Here is a 15,165-nt window from a genome sequence, read left to right on the forward strand (position 1 = left end):
ACTATATTCCCTATGCTGTACCTATGTCCTTATAGCTATTTTGTAACTACCAATTCATACGTCTTAATCCCTTCACCTTTTCCACCCGGACCCCCATTTCCCCTCCCCTGTAGCAATTATCAATCTAATCTCTGTATTGATGAGTCTCTTTCTGTTTTGTTTGCTCATTTATTTTGTTCTTTAGATTCCACATATAAGTGAAATGATATGGTATTTGTCTTTCTCTGACTGACTTACTTTGCTTAGCATCATATCCTCTAGCTGCATCCATGCTTTTGCAAATGACATGTGTTCATTCCTTTTTATGGCTGAGTAATATTCCAACATATATATATATACCACCACTTTTTATCCACTCATCTACTGATGGACACTTGGGTTGCTTCTACTTTTTGGTGATTGTAAATAATGCTGTAATGAATATAGGAGTGCACATACTCTTTCAAATTACTGTTTTGGGTTTCTTTGGATATACACCCAGAAGTGGAATTTCTGGGTCATAAGGCAGTTTAATTTTTAATTTTTAAAGGAACCTCCATACTGTTTTTCATAGTGGCTACACCAATCTGCATTCCCACTAACAGTGCATAAGGGTTTCCTTTTTCCACATCTTGACCAACACTTCCTGTTGTTGATTTATTGATGGTAGCCATTCTGATAGGTGTGAGCTGATATCTCATTGTGGTTTTAATTTGCATTTCTCTGATGAGTAATGATATTGAGCATCTTTTCATATGCCGATTAGCCATCTGTATGCCCTCTTTGGAGAAGTGTCTACCCAGGAACTCTGCCTATTTTTTTTATTGAATTGTTTGTTTGTTTGTTTTGGTGTTGAGTATGATGAATTCTTTATAAATTTTGGATATTAACCCCATATAGGATGTATCATTGGCAAATATGTTCTTCCATTTATTGTGTTGTCTTTTCATTTTTTAATAGTTTCCTTTGCTGTGCAAAAAACTTTTTAGTTTGATGTAGTCCCATTTGTTTGTTTATTTTTTCCTTGCCTAAGGAGATATGTCAGAAAAAAATATTGCTAAGAGAAATGTCTGAAATTGTACTGCCTATATTTTCTTCTAGGAATTTTATGGTTTCAAGTCTTACATTAAAGTATTTAATACATTTTGAGTTTATTTTTGTATGTGGTGTAAGAAGGTGATCTAGTTTCTTTTTTTTTCATATATCTGTCCAGTTTTTCCAACTACATTTATTGACTAGACTGTCTTTACCTTATTGTATACTCTTGCCTCCTTTATCATATATTAATTGATTGTATTGTGGGTTTATTTCTGGACTCTCTATTGTGTTCTTTTGATCTATGTGTCTGTTTTTATGCTAGTACAATGCTGTTTTCATTACTTTGACCTTGTAGTATAGTTTACTAGGTAGCATAATACCTCCAATTTGTTCTTCTTTCACAATTTGTTATGGCTATCAGGGTTTTTATTGTGATTCAATATAAATTTTAAGATTATTTGTTCTAGTTTTATGAAATACGCTATTGGTATTTTGATAGGAATTGGATTGAATTTATAGATTGCTGTGGCTAGTATGGACATGTTAATGATGTTAATTATTACCATTTCTGAGCATGGCATATGCTTCCCTTTATTTGTGTCTTCTTCCATTTATTTCTTCAGTGTTTTGTAATTTTTCAAATATAGATCTTATACCTTCTTGGTTAAATTTATTTCTAGATATTTTTTGATGTAATTATAAATGAGATCAAATCACTGATTTGATCCTCTGCATCATCAAGCCTGCTTTTAATTCCTTCCAGTGTATTCCTAATGTCAGATATAGTGCTCGTCATTTCTGACTGGTTCTTAGTCATGGTTTCTATGTTCTTTTTGATGTGATACAGTTCCCACTAAGATTCTTATAGTTCCCATTAATTCCTTGGAGTTCTCACTAAGTTCCTAGAGCATCCTTATAACCATTACTCTGAACTCTGTCTAATAAATTGCTTCCTCTATCTCATTTAGGTCTTTTCTGGAGCTTCTTCTTTTTTTTTCATTTGGGGGTTATTTCTTTGTCTCCCCATTTTAGTTGTCTCTTTGTGTTTGTTTCTATGACTCCCAGGCTTCATGGAGTGGCCTTTTGTAGCAAATGTCTATGGGACCCAATGGTGCAGTCTCCTTGAACTCCTGAACTGGGTGCTCTAGGAGTGACTTTTGTGCTTTACTTAGTCTCTCCTGTTGTAACTGGGATTTGATTGTTGTTGTCCCATTAATGGGTGTGATCTCCTCTCAGGCTGGCTAACTGTGAGGCTTTACCCCCACCACTGTGAGCTGTTGTACAGGTACAAGTGAAATTCATCTCAGCAGATTTTAGTGTCTGCTAGAATTTCCCTTTGGATCCTGTTCTTATGATGTCTTAGGCTGTTTTGTATGTTGATTTTGAGCCTCCTAGGAGGTACTTTTGTGCTAGGCAGTGTTGGAAGCTGTCCATGTTTGGCTCTTGGTGCCCTGTTCAAAGTTTCAAGTGATCCACAGTTTGTGGCTGCCTCCACTAGGCTTGGCTGCCTGTAGGAGCTCCTGGGCTAATTTATTTGTTTGTTTGTTTATTTATTTATTTATTTTTAGTAGCACCAAGACCTAAGACAGATCAGCAAACATTCACACTTCAGGGGAGATGGGGGCTGTATTCCTGGATTATTTCCCTGTCCTTTGCAGGGTGGCATCCCTCTTAGGCAGGCTGGTGGGGTCTCCCGGAAGCCAGGAGTTTCTATCAGCTCTCCCCTGAGAAGGAAGCACCAGCCAGGTTTTGGGAATGTGGGGGGAATATCCCCACCCCAAAGCCAGCCACTGATGCTCCCTGAAGCTGCTGCCCCCTTAGACTGCTGCCTCCTCCTCATTACATTGTAAATGGCTGTAGAATCTCTTATGATACCTCCTGTTTCATTCTTGATATTGGTAATTTGGTTTTTCCTTATTTACCTCAGTCTTAATAGAAGATTATCAACTTTTGCTGATTTGTTAATTTTCTCTATTATTTTCCTCCTTTCAATGTAATAGATTTCTGCTCTTATCTTTATTATTTTCTTTCTTCAGATTATTTTCATTTTATTTTGTTCCTTTTCATAATTTCTTGAAATATGGATGTAAATTATTATTTTGAGGCTTTTTTCATTTCTAATATAATCATTTAATGCTATAAATTTCCCTCTCAGAATGGCTTTCGCTGTATCCCACACATTTTGATATGCCATGTTTTTTGTTTCCTGGTGGGGTTTTTGTTGTTGTTGTTGTTATTAATACTCAACCAAGGATTTTTTTTCTATTGATTTTTAGAGAGAGTAGAAAAGAGAAAGGGTGGAGAGAGAGAGAAAGAGAGAAACATAAATGTGAATGAGACACATCAATTGGTTGCCTCCTAAACAACATACCCCAATCAGGGCCAGAAATCGAACCTGCAACCCAGGTATGTGCCCTTGACCAAGAATCAAACCTTCCACCATTTGGTGCATGGGCTGATGATTCTCTAACCATTGAGCACACCAGCCAGGGCTTGATATGCCATGTTTTGATATTTACCTAGTTCTATTTTTTTTTCTTTCATTTAAAAAATATTTTTAATGATTTCAGCAAGGAGGAGAGAGTAGGAAAGAGAAACATCTATGATGAGAGAATCATTGACCAGCTACCTTGTGCACAGCCCCCACTGGGGATCAAGCCCACAACCCAGGCATGTGCCCTGACCAGGAATCGAACTGTAACCTCCTGGTTCATAAGTCGATACTCAACCACTGAGCCACACCAGCTAGGCCCTCATTCTATTTATTATTGTACTTTCTTGAAGACTTCTTTTCTATCTCATGGATTATTTAGAAATGTGTTAATTATTTACCAAGTGTTTGAAGATGTTCCTTTTGTCTTTACCTTATTGATTTCTAAGGTAAATCAATTATGGTCAGACACATTCTATGTATGATTTCAATTCTTTTAAGTTTGTTAAGGTTTGTTTTATGGCCCAGAATATAGCCTATCTTAGTAAATGCCCCATGAAAAGAATATTTATTCTGCTGTTATCTAGTGGAGCTTTCTGTGTTCTTCAGTTGCTAAAAGTGAGGTATTGAAGTCCCAAGCATAATGGTGGCTTTGTCTGTTTCTCCTTTCAGCTCTATCAGTTTTTGCTTCATGGACTTGGACGAGTTGTTGTTTAGTACATAAACATTTAGGATTAGAATTGCTATATCTTCATAGTGAACTGATGCTTCTATCATTACATAATCTCCCTCTTTTTCTCTAGTAATTTTCTTTGCACTAAAGTCTACTTTGTGTGATATTAACATAAGCACTTCTTTTAAATATTAATGCTTGAAATGTATATAACTATTTCCATTCTTTCACTTTCAAGCTAATGATGTCATTATGTTTGCAGTGGGTTTTAAAATATTCCAATTTTTATTGGATGACAGCCTTTATTTGTCATCCAATAAAAATTGGAATATTTTTAAACCCACTCCACCAATCTCTGTCTTTTTATTGATGTATTGTTATCATTTACATTTAAAACAATTATTGAGATTTTAGGGTTTAAGTCTGCTATTTTACTATTATTTTCTGTTAGTTCCTTTGGTGTCTATTCCTTTATCTCTTTTTTCTGCCTTTCTGTATCACTTGAACACTTTTAAGGTCCCATTTAGATTTATTTGTTATAATTTTATAAATAGGTATAATAATTTTAAAATAAAGTCTATCACTTTGAGTGGTTGCTCTATGTGTTACCATATATTGACATTACTTTTTACAGCCTAGTGTATAGTTGTTTTCCCAGTTTGTGTGATGGGTAGTGTCAGCTGATGACCGATGGCACCAATTCAACACCAACAGGAATCCCCAACTTAGGGTGCGGTCAAAAATAAATTTTATTCAGTGATAAACAGCTCAATTGTGATATAGCACAGCTGTGAAGACAGTATAGCTGTGGAAGAGTCCAATTTGGATACAGCACAGCTGTGAAAACAGCACAGCCATGTGGCAGCCAGGGCCAGATAGCTCTGCTCTGCTCAATGGTTTACTCTGCTCTAGGCCAATCTGCTTTGCACTGCACTGGTCTGCTCTGCTCTGGCGAGACAGCTTCAGTGTTTCAGCTCAGCCAGGCACATGCAGTCTTCAGTGGAAAGGGACTGTGCTCCCAAAGCCAGAGGGGAGCTGGCTTATATGGACAGGAGTCTCCGCCCCTGGTCCCTGATTGGTCTATCCTCATGCAAATGAAGACTCCAAATCCTTGCAGTTTGATTGGTCCAACAGGCACTGCCCTGATAGATCAGCATGGAGCCACTCTGATTGGTCAATGAAGAAGATGATGGAGGGCTTTGCAGATGCTGCCACCTTGGAGTGACCCGTGACCAGCCTCAGTGAACCCCACCAGGTTGCTAGACATTGCTGTTGATGCTGAGCCCTTGGGCCACATCTCCTTCGAACTGTTTGCAGACAAAGTTCCAAATATAACAGAAAAATTTCCTGCTCTGAGCACTGGGAAGAAAGGATTTGGTTATAAAGGTTTCAGCTTTCACAGAATTATGTGCCAGGGTGGTGACTTCACACACCATAATGGCACAGACGGCAAATCCGTCAATGGAGAAATATTTGAGGATGAGCATTTCATCCTGAAGCATACAGGTCCTGGCATCTTGTACATGGCAAATGCTGGACCTAACACAATGGTTCCCAGTTTCTCATCTTCGCTGCCAAGGCTGAGTGGTTGGATGGCAAGCATGTGGCCTTAGGTCAGGTGACAGAGGCATGGATATTGTGACAGCCATGGAGCACTTTGGGTCTAGGAACGGCAAGACCAGCAAGAAGACCACCATTGCTGACTGTGGTCAGCTCTAATAAATTTGGCTCATGTTTATCTTAACTACCAGACCATTCCTTCTGTAGCTCAGGGGAGCACCACTTCATCCCAATCTGTTTGGAATGTTCTATAATCTTTGTGCTCTCGCAGCAGTTCATTGGATTCCATATTTTCCCTTCCAAGTCTAGCTAGATTGCAGAGTTAAGTTTATGATTATGAAATAAAAACTAAGCAACAACAAAAAAGAACATGATGGGGATGTAGTTGAACAGCTTGATTGGCTAGGGAAAGCCTCTGTCCAATTGATTGATTGATTGGACAGATTCCAGGAACTCCTCCATAAGGGTTGGCTCAGATGGCAGAGCTCAGTGCCAGCAGGTAGTTCAGTGCTTTTAAAAATTTGAGCCCAGTTAACCACCAGGAGCCTTTCTGGTTGTTGTCTTTTTTTTCCTCAGGGTTCACAACAGAAACCTTACTTCCCACTACATATATTTTTTTACTATCCCAAATTTTTAAGTACAATTTTCCTAATTGTTTCATCTACATATGTTGAGCACCAAATCCAAGGGTACTACTACTTTTGTTTCAACCACAAAATATAATTAGCTCAGCCAGCGTGGCTCAGTGGTGGTGTATCAACCTATGAACCAGGGGGTCACAGTTCAATTCCCAGTCAGGGCACATGCCCGGATTGCATGTTCAATAACCAGTGTGGGGCATGTAGGAGGCAGCCTATCAATGATTCTCTCTCATCATTGATGTTTCTATCTCTCTCTCCCTTTCCCTTCATGTTTGAAATCTATAAAAATATATTTTTAAAATATGATTAAAGAAACTCGAGATAAATAGGTTACTTCTAAATGTATCTATCTCATTTACTTTTATTTTAATCTATTCTTTTTCTTTCTTTTTTTTGCCTATTCTGCTGTTCTTGCCTTTCTGAAGATTCCAGTATTCTACTGTTATCATTTTACTTATGTTGGAGAGCTTCTTTTAGCTATTTTAAGAATAGATGTGCTAGCAACAAATTCTTTTAGTGCTCAATTGTCTGAAAGTATGTTTATTTCCCCTTTAGTCATGAATGATAATTTTGCTAAATATAGGATGTGAAGTTGACAGTTTTTGTCTTTCCTCACTTGACAGTCATTCTGCTACATCCTTCTACATGCCATGGTTTCAGATGAAGAATCTGCTGTCACTTCAACTGGTGCTTTATTTGTAGATGATGTGCCATTTCTCTTTGAATTTTTAAAAAGATTTTTTTCTTTGTCTTTATTTTTTCAAGTTTTACTTTGATGTGTCACGGTTGGTGTGGATTTCTTTGGGTTTATCTTACTTGGAAGTTGCTTAGCTTCTTGAATGGGCAGGTTTATGTATTTCATGTATCAGAAACTTATAAAAAAAAACAAGGCATTTTTATTTTGATGAATTTCAATATGTCAATTTTTAATTTTGTTTTGTTCTTTTTTGTCCATTCTAAGAAATATTTGCCTACACAAGTTCATGACATTTTCTTCTATGATTTTCCCCCCAGAATATGTGAAGTTTTGGCTTTTGAATTAAAGTCTCTGATCCCTTTAACTTTACTTTTTGTGTATGAATGAAGTTAGAGCCAAGGCTCTTTTTTTCCCAGCCAGATGTCTAATTTTCCCAGCACTGTTTGTTGAAAAGATTTTTCTTTCTATATTGGATTGTCTTGGTACCTTTGTTGAAAATCAATTGATCATATACATGTGGATTCATTTCTGGACATCCCATCCAGTTCCATTTTTCTGTGTCTACTATATTGCTTTGATTTTTTTAGCTTAATAGCAAGCCTTTATAACTTTGTGTCATTTCTTGAAACCAACAAACGTAGATCCAATTTTGTTCTTTTTTTAATATTGTTTGTTTTGCTTGTTCTAGGTCCTTTGCAGTTCCATGTCAATTTCTCCCAAAAAGCTTGTCAAGATTGGAATTGCAAAATTGTATAAGTTGGGTTGGGGAAAATTGACATCTCACCACCAATCCTTTCAATCAATAAACACTATTTATTTCTCCATTTACTTAAGTCTTTAATTTCTCTCAGCCATTTTTATAATATTTAGTGTTGTTAAACTTACCCCCTTTTTATATTTTATGCAGTTTTGCAAAGTATTGCTTTACAATTTCATTTTCAGTTATTCATTGCTAGAATATAGAAACAACTGATTTTTTAATAGGAATCTTGTATTCTGTGACCTTGATAAACTGGCCTTTGCCAATCTGTGCAGTCTTGCCACTTTTTTCTCCTTCTCCTCTTTGCTAGTCACTACACATAAAACTCATATATGCTCTGGATCTTTGCTCCAATCAGTTCCAGTATTCTGCTGTAAAATCCTTAGAAAGTGCTACGTGCACAGTAATGCCATTTGTGAATGTCATCTAATTTACAGGCCTTTGGTTTCTCTTTCTTTCCTTATTGCACTGGCTAAGTATACTATTGAACAGAAGTGCTAAGAGTTCTGTTCTTGGGGTAAAGTATCCAGTTTTATCACTATAAATAGGTGCTTTTTATGAGATATCAGATTGAAAATATTCCCTTCAATATCCAGTTTCTTGAAAGTTTTTGTTTTGAATATGTGCTCAATTTTATCAAGTGGTTGGTTTTTTATTAATTTTTTAGTCTATTGAAATTATCATATGACTTTCTTCTTTACTTAAAATGGTGAGTTACATTGATTGATTGATTTGAGAATGTTAAACTAACCTTGCCTTTCTGAGCTAACCTCCACTTAAACATGATCTTTCTTTATATTGCTGGATTTGATTGTCAATATTTTATAGAGAATCTTATGTTTTTATGCATAAGAGATATATATTCATAGTTTTATCTGTAATTCCTTTGTAATATCTCTAGTTCTTATATCAGGGTAGTGCTGGCCTCATAAAATAAGAAGCATTGTTTCATCCTGTATTTTCTGAAAGAGCTTATATATTATATCTTTATAAAATGCTGGCTAGAATTCACCAGCAAAGCCATCTGGTCCTGGAATTTTCTTGTGTGTGGGAAGGCTTTTCCATTATGAATTTTTCTTTAAAAATTTTTTTTTATACACACAGAAAGTTAATCAGATTTTCTATTTCTTCTTGCATCAGTTTGGTTATTTGTGTCTTTCAAAGAATTTGTCCATGTCATCAAAGTGGCAACACCTAGTTGCATAAAATTGATTGTAATATTTTTTGTTATTCTTTTAATGTCAACAGGATCTGTAGTAATGACCACTCTTCCATTTGTGATATTGGGAATTTCTATCTTCTCCATTTTTTCTTAGTCTGTCTAGCTAGAGATTTATCAATGTTATTTAACTTCTCAAAGAACCACATTGTGTTTTCATTGATTTTTCTCTATTGTTTTTCTACTTCATTGATTTTTATATAACTTTTAAAAATTAAAATTATATAATTAATAATTCAGAACTCAGTCACATTAGCCACATTATAAATGTTAATTTCACTGTGTAAACATTTCCATCTTTGCAAGCAGTTTCATTAGATGTTTTTGTTCTTGGGATGGAGGTCTTTTCTCAATTGGCCCCATCTCTTGTAGGTAGGCATTTTCTCTAAGCTTCATAGAAGGGCCAAGGGGCTCTCAAATCCATCCTGTCCTCTTGAAGACCCTGACCTTGGACCCAGCTCAGAAATTATGGCTGCCTCCTTCTTCTGGTCCCTCTGCTTCCTCCCAGTCTGGACTGCTCGTTCTCCATCTCTGCTTCCAGAGGGGATTCCACCACAACTGTCTGCCCCTGCACCACCTGCTCAAAGAGCAATGCTCCCGTTACCTGGAGTCCCATGGGTCCCAGCAGGGCATGATTTATCTCCCCCACAGGCCTGAGCCATGGTTTTAGTTATTGTTTTCCTTTTTTGTTGAATTTATTGAGGTTACATTGCTCAATAAAATTACATAGGTTTCAAGAGTACAATTCTGCAATGCATCATCTGCATGTTGCATTGTGTGCTCACCATCCAAAGTCGAGTCTCCTTCCATCAACCATTTATCCCGTTTACTCTTTTCTACCTGCCCCCTCCTTCCCTCTGATAATCACCATGCTATTGTCTGTGTCCATGAAGATGTTTTTTTCTTAATCCCTTTAATTGTTTCACCCAGCCCTCCGAGCCCCCATTCCCTCTGACAGCTGTCAGTCTGTTCTCTGTATCCATGAATCTGCTTCCATTTCATTTGTTTATTTTGTACATTAGATTCCACATATAAATCAAATCATATGGTATTTGTCTTTGTCTGACTGGCTGATTTCACTTAGCATAACATCATCTAGGTCCATCCATGCTGTCGCAAATGGTAAGATTTTCTTCTTTTTTACAGATGGGTAATCTTCCACTGTATAAATGTACCATGGCTTTTTTATCCACTCATCTACTGATGGGCACCTCTGCTTACAAATCTTGGCTTTTGTAAATAGCACTGCAACAAACATGGGGTGAATATATTCTTTCAAGTCCGTGTTTCAGGTTTCCTCGGATATATTCCCAGAAGTGCAATGCTGGGTCATAAGGCAGCTCCATTCTTAATTCTTTGAGGAAACAACATACTGTTTTCCACAGTGGCTGCCTCGATCTGCATTCCTACAAGAGTGCACAAGGGCTTCCTTTACTCCACATCCTCTCCAACACTTGTCATTTGTGGATTTATTAATGACAGCCATTCTGACAGGTATGAGGTGATGTCTCATTGTGGTTTTAATTTGCATTTCTTTGATGATTAGTAATGTTGTTCATGTCTATGTGGAGAAGTGTCTATTCAGGTCCCTTGCTCATTTTTTAATTGGAGTGTGTGTGTGTGTGTGTGTGTGTGTGTGCGTGTGTGTGTTTGGTTGTATAAGTTCTTTTTAGATTTTGGATATTAACCCCTTATCAGATGTATCATTGGAGAATATGTTCTCCTATTCAGTGGGTTGTCTTTTTTTTTTTTTTTTTGATAGTTTGCTTTGCTGTGCAAAAACTTTTAGTTTGATGTAGTCCCATTTGTTTATTTTTTCATTTGTTTCCCTTGCCTGAGGAGATATATCAGAAAAAAAAGATTGCTCTGAGAAATGCCTGAGATTTTATGGCCTATGACTTCTTCTGAGGTTTTTATGGTTTCAAGTTTTACATTTAAGTCTTTAATCCATTTTGAGTTTTTTCTTGTTAATAGTCTAAGGATGTGGTCTAGTTTTATATTTTTGCTTGTATCTGTCCAGTTTTCCCAACACCATTTAAAAAATAAGTTTTTATTGATTTTAGAGAGAGAAAGGGAGAGGCAGAGAGATAGAAACATTGATGAGAGAGAAACATTGATGGGCTGCCTCCTACACACCCCCCACCGGGGATCAAGCTTGCAACCTGGGCATGTGCTGTGACTGGGAATCAAACTAGTGACCTCTTCGTGGTTCATGGGACGACACTCAGTCCACTGAGCCACACTGGCCAGGCCCAACACCATTCATTAGACTGTCTTTACTCCATCGTATGTTCTTGCCTCCTTTGTCAAATAGTATTGCCCATAAAATCGTGGATTTATTTCTGAGTTCTCTTCTGTTTCATTGATCTATGTGTCTGTTTTTTATGCCAGTACCATGCTGTTTTGATTACTATGGCCTTGTAGTATGTTTTGATATCAGGTACCATGATATTCCTCCAGCTTTATTTTGCTTTCTCAAGATTGTTTTTGCTATTCAAGGCCTTTTGACTTTCCATATAAATTTTTGACATATTTGTTATATAGTTATGTGAAACATACCATTGGTATTTTATAGGAATTGTGTTGAATCTATAGATTGCTTTGGGTACTATGGACATTTAATGATGTTAATTTTTCCTATTCATGAACACAGTATATGCCTACACTTTTTTGTATCTTCCTCAATTTCTTCTTCAGTAGCCTATAATTTTCTGAGTACGGGTCTTTTACTCCTTGGTTAAATTTACTACTAAGTGCCTTATTTATTTTTTTATACAATTGTGAATGGGATTGTTTTTATTGGTTTCTCTTTCTAATAGCTCATTATTGGTGCATAAAAGTGCCACCAATTTCTGGTCGTTGTGGTTCAGTTGGTTGAGTGTCGTACCATGCACCAAAAGGTAGCTGGTTCATTTCCGAGTCAGGGCACATGCCCAGTTTATAGGTTAATCACTGGTCAGGGTGCATATTGGAGGGAACCCATTGATATTTCTCTCTCACATCAATGCCTCTCTCTCTCTCTCTCTCTCTCTCTCTCTCTCTCTCTCTCCCCTCTCTTTTCTCTCTAAAATCCACAGAAACATATTTTTTAAATGCCACTTATTTCTAAATATTAATTTTGTATCCTGCTACTTCACTGAATTTATTATCAGTTTTAGTAGTTTTATGGTGGAATCCTTAGCATTTCTGATATAGAGTATCATGTCATCTGAAAATAATGAGTTTTACTTCTTCCTTTCCAATTTGAATGCCTTTTATTTCTTTTTCTTGTCTTATTGCTGTGGCTAGAATTTCCAGTGCTATATTGAATAAGAGTGGTGAAAGCAGACATCCCTGTCTTGTTCCTGATCTTAAAGGAAGCAATTTTAGTTTTTGCCCATTGAGTATGATGTTGGCTGTGCGTTTGCCATATATGGCCTTTATTATATTGAGGTATGATCTTTCTATTCCCACTTTGCTGAGAATTTCATTAATGGGTCCTGGATTTTATCAAATGTTTTTTTCTGCATCTATTGATGTGGTCTTGAGATTTTTATCCTTCATCTTGTTTATGTGGTGCATTATGTTTATTGATTTGTGAATATTGTACCCGCCTTGGCATCCCTGGAATAAATCCCACTTGATCATGATATATGATATTCTCAATGTATTGCTGGATCTGGTATTGCTAATATTTTGTGGAGAATTTTTGCATCTATATTCATCAAGGATATTGGCTTATAATTTTCTTTCTATGTAATGTCTTTATCAGGTTTTGGAATTAGGATAATGCTGGCCTTGTAAAATGAGCTTAGGAGTCTTCCCTTCTCTTGAATTTGTTGGAATAGTTTGAGAAGGATAGGTGTTCATTCTTCTTTGTTTGGTAAAATTCACCAGTGAAGTCATTCAGTCCAGAACTTTTGTTTGCTGGGAGTTTCTTTTCTTTTTTTCTTTCTTTATATATATTTTTATTGATTTCAGAGAGGAAGGGAGAGGGAGGGAGAGATAGAAGCATCAATGATGAGAGAGAATCATCAATTGGCTGCCTCTTGCACACCCCTACTGGGGATCGAGCCCGCAATCCAGGCATATGCCCTTGACCGGAATTGAACCTGGTGTCAGTTGTGACTTCTCCTCTTTCATTTCTGATTTTATTTCTTTGAGTCCTCTCTCTCTTTTTCTTGATGAGTCTGGTTAAATATTTGTCAATCTTGTTTATCTTTTCAAAGAACCAGTTTTTTATTTCATTGATATTTTGTATTGTTTGGCATGTTTTTAGTCTCTCTGACATTTATTTCCACTCTAATCTTTACTATTTCCTTCCTTCTAGGTACTTTGAGCTTTGTTTGTTGTTCTTCTAGTTCTTTTAGGTGTGAGGTTAGATTGTTTATTTGAGATATTACTTGTTTCTTGAGGCAGGCCTGTATTGCTATGAGTTTCCCTCTTAGAACTGCTTTCACTGTGTCCCCTAGACATATGGTTGTTGAGTGTTCTTTTTCACTTGTCTGAAGGTAACTTTTTATTTTTTCCTTGGTCTCATTGTAACCCATTCATTGTTTGGTGCCATATTATTTAACCTTTATGTGTTTATGCTTCTTTCAGCTTTTTTTTTTCTTGTAATTGATTTCATTTCATACCATTGTGGTCAGAGAAAATGCTGATATAATTTAAATCTTGAATTTAAGACTTGTGTCCTAATATGTAGTCTATCCTAGAGAATGTTCCATGTGCACTTGAAAAGAATGTATATTCTGCTGCTTTGGGTGAAATGCTCTGTAAATATCAATTAAATCCATCTGATCTAATATGTTGTTTAAGGCTGCTGTTTCCTTTTTGATTTTTTGTCTGGAAGATTATTCCATTGATATCAATGGGGGGGCATTAAAATCTCCTACTATGACTATATCACTGTCAATCTCTCCCTTTAGGTCCACCAAGATTTTCTTTATATATTTAAATGTTTCCATACATGTTGGGTGCATGTATGTTTACAAGGGTTATATGCTCTTGTTGGAATGATTCCATTAATATTATGTAGGGTCTTTCTCTCTCTCTTGTTATAGCCTTTGTTTTGAAATCTATTTTATCTGATATAAGTATTGCTACTCCAGCCTTATTTTTGTGTCCATTTGCATGGAATATCTTCTTCCATCCTATTACTTTTAGTCTGGGTGTATATTTTGCTCTGAGGTGGGTGTCTTGTAGACAGTATATATATGAGTTTTGTTTCCTTATTCATTCAGCAACCCTACATTTTTTCAAAAATAACTCTTTATTGTTGAAAGTATTACATATGACCCTCTTTTTCCCCCATTGACCCTCTCCAGCCTACACCATCCCCCGCCCCAGGCCCTCACAGTCCCATTGTCTGTGTCCATGGGGCATGTATACATGCATACAAGGTCCTTGGTTGACTACCTCCCACCCATCTACCCTCCCCCGCCTTCCCTCCCAGATTCTGCACTCTGTTCCATGCTTCCATGTTTCTGGATCCACTCTGTTCATCAGTTTATTTTGTTATTTAGATTCCACATGTGAGTGAGATGAAGTGATTCTTGTATTTCTCTGACTGACTTATTTCACTTAGAATGATACTCTCCAGGTCCCTCCATGCTATCTCAAAGGTTGAGATTCTTCTTTTTTTACTGCTGCATAGTATTCCATGGTATAAATGTACCACAGCTTTTTTATCCACTCATCTCCTGATGGGCACTTGGGCTGTTTCCAGATCTTAGCTATTGTAAATTGTGCTGCTATGAACATAGGGTGCATACATTCTTTCTGACTGGTGTTTCGAGTTTCTTGGGATATATTTCTAAAAGAGGGATCACTGGGTCAAATGGCAGTTCCATATTTAATTTTTTGAGGAAAATCCATACTGTTTTCCATAATAGCTGCACCAGTCTGCATTCCCACCAGCAGTGTACTAGGGGTTCCTTTTCTCCCCATCCTTGCCAGCACTTGCTACCCTATGTCATGTTTTGTTTGTTTTTTGTTTGTTTGTTTGTTTTCAGAGAGTAAGGGAGAGGGAGAGAGAGAGAGAAACATCAATGATGACAGAATCATTGATTGGCTGCCTCCTGCACACCCCCTACTGGGGATTAAGTCCACAACCCAGGCATGTGCCCTTGACCAGAATCAAACTCAGGATCCTTCAGCCCATAGGCTGAAGCTCTATCTACTGAGCC

General features: G+C 36.9%; 1 pseudogene; it reads left to right on the forward strand.

Moving 5' to 3' along the window:
* The first annotated feature begins 5,307 nt into the window (after positions 1-5,307).
* Positions 5,308-5,840, forward strand: LOC138998836 (peptidyl-prolyl cis-trans isomerase A pseudogene; annotated as a pseudogene).
* The last annotated feature ends 9,325 nt before the right edge of the window (positions 5,841-15,165 follow it).

The sequence above is a fragment of the Myotis yumanensis genome, unplaced genomic scaffold, assembly GCF_028538775.1.
Source record: "Myotis yumanensis isolate MYYU_CA2020_CCGP unplaced genomic scaffold, mMyoYum1.0.hap1 SCAF_21, whole genome shotgun sequence".
In the NCBI taxonomy this organism is placed as follows: Eukaryota; Metazoa; Chordata; class Mammalia; order Chiroptera; family Vespertilionidae; genus Myotis; species Myotis yumanensis.